Source organism: Schistocerca americana, unplaced genomic scaffold (genome assembly GCF_021461395.2).
Source record: "Schistocerca americana isolate TAMUIC-IGC-003095 unplaced genomic scaffold, iqSchAmer2.1 HiC_scaffold_50, whole genome shotgun sequence".
Classification (NCBI taxonomy): domain Eukaryota; kingdom Metazoa; phylum Arthropoda; class Insecta; order Orthoptera; family Acrididae; genus Schistocerca; species Schistocerca americana.
In genome coordinates this window covers 1,168,521-1,171,140 of record NW_025726236.1, presented here as the reverse complement: position 1 = coordinate 1,171,140, position 2,620 = coordinate 1,168,521, and positions in this window count along the sequence as shown.

Here is a 2,620-nt window from a genome sequence, read left to right as displayed (position 1 = left end):
CTCCTAATGAAGATGGAACACTGAAATTGCGTCTAGATTCAATTCATCGTCCTTCAGTAGACTTGTTTCCAAGGGTCTATTGCTGCCTCGGGCACCTTAAGGTCGTTCTCTTGTGAGTCTAGATTTTCGAATCCGACGCAAAACTGATAGCTAATTGTAACGTTCAGGGCCTCCTAATGACGATGGAACACTCAAATTGAGTCGAGATTCAATACATCGTCCTCCAGCCGACTTGTTCCCAAGGGGATATTGTTGCCTCGGGCACCTTCTGGTCGTTCTCCTGCGAGTCTAGCTTCTCGAATCCGACGCAAAGCTGATGGTCAATTGTAACGTTTATGGCCTCCTAATGACGATGGAGCACTCAAATTGCGTCGAGATTCGATACATCGTCCTCCAGTAGACTTCTCTCCAAGGGGATATTGCTGCCTCTGGCACCATATGGTCCGTCTCCTGTTAGTCTAGATTTTCGAATCCGAAGCGAAACTGATATTTAATTGTAACGTTCAGGGCCTCCTAATGACGACGGAACACTCAAATTGCGTCGAGATTCAATACATCGTGCTCCAGCCGACTTGTCTCCAAGGGTCTATTGCTGCCTCCAGCACCTTATGGTCGTTCTCCTGTGAGTCTAGATCACCGAATCCGACGCAGAACTGATAGTTAATTGTACGTTCAGGGCCTCCTAATGACGATGGAACACTCAAATTGCGTCGAGATTCAATACATCGTCCTCCAGGCGACTTGTCTTCAAGGGGACATTGCTGTCTCTTGCACCATATGGTCCGTCTCCTGTGAGTCTAGATTTTCGAATCCGAAGCGAAACTGATAGTTAATTGTAACGTTCAGGGCCTCCTAATGACGATGGAACACTCAAATTGAGTCGAGATTCAATACATCGTCCTCCAGCCGACTTGTTCCCAAAGGGATATTGCTGCCTCGGGGACCTTCTGGTCGTTCTCCTGCGAGTCTAGATTTTCGAATCCGACGCAAAGCTGATGGTCAATTGTAACGTTTATGGCCTCCTAATGACGATGGAACACTCAAATTGCGTCGAGATTCGATACATCGTCCTCCAGTAGACTTCTCTCCAAGGGGATATTGCTGCCTCTGGCACCATATGGTCTGTCTCCTGTAAGTGTAGATTTTCGAATCCGAAGCGAAACTGATATTTAATTGTAACGTTCAGGGCCTCCTAATGACGACGGAACACTCAAATTGCGTCGAGATTCAATACATCGTCCTCCAGCCGACTTGTCTCCAAGGGTCTATTGCTGCCTCCAGCACCTTATGGTCGTTCTCCTGTGAGTCTAGATCACCGAATCCGACGCAAAACTGATAGTTAATTGTACGTTCAGGGCCTCCTAATGACGATGGAACACTCAAATTGCGTCGACATTCAAAACATCGTCCTCCTGCCGACTTGTCTCCAAGGGTCTATTGCTGCCTCCGGCCCCTTAAGGTCGTTCTCTTGTGAGTCTAGATTTTCGAATCCGACGCAAAACTGATAGTTAATTGTAACGTTCAGGGCCTCCTAATGACGAGGGAACACTCAAATTGCGTCGAGATTCAATACATCGGCCTCCAGCCGACTTGTCTCCAAGGGTCAATTGCTGCCTCGGGCACCTTGTGGTTGTTCTCCTGTGAGTCTAGATTTTCGAATCCGACGCAAAACTGATAGTTAATTGTAACGTTCAGGACCTCCTAATGACGATTGGACGCTCAAAATGCGTCGAGATTCAATAGATCGTCCTCCAGCCGACTTGTCTCCAGGGTAGATTGCTTCGGCGGGCACCATATTGTCGTTCTCGTGTGAGTCTAGATTTTTGAATGCGAGGCAAATCTGATAGTTAATTGTAACATTCAGGGCCTCCTAATGACGATGGAACACTCAAATTGCGTCGAGATTCAATACATCGTCCTCCAGGCGAATTGTCTCCGAGGGTCTATTGCTGCCTCTGGCACCTTATGGTCGTTCTCCTCTGAGTCTACATTTTCGAATCCGACGCTAAACTGGTAGTTAATTGTAACGTTCAGGGCTTCCTAATGACGATGGAACACTTACATTGCGTCGACATTCAATACATCCTCCTCAAGCCGACTTGACTCCAAGGGGATATTGCTGCCTGCGAGTCTAGATTTTCGAATCCGACGCAAAACCCATGGTTAATTGTACCGTTCATGGCCTCCTAATGACGATGGAACACTCAAATTGTGTTGAGATTCAATATATCGTCATCCTGCCGACTTGTCTCCAAGCGTCTATTGCTGCCTCTGGCACCTTATGGTCGTGCTCCTGTGGTCTAGATTTTCGAATCTAATGCGAAACTGATAGTTACTTGTAACGTTCAGGGCCTCCTAATGACGATGGAACACACAAATTGCGTCGAGATGTATTACATCGTCCTCCAGGCGACTTGTTTGCGAGGGTCTATTGCTGCCTCGGGCAGCTTATGGTCGTTCACCTCTGAGTCTGCATTTTCGAATCCGACGCAAAACTGGTAATTAATTGTAACGTTCAGGGCCTCCTAATGACGATGGAACACTCAAATTGCGTCGAGATTCAATAGATCGTCCTCCAGCCGACTTGTCTCCTGGGTAGATTGCTGCGTCGGGCACCATA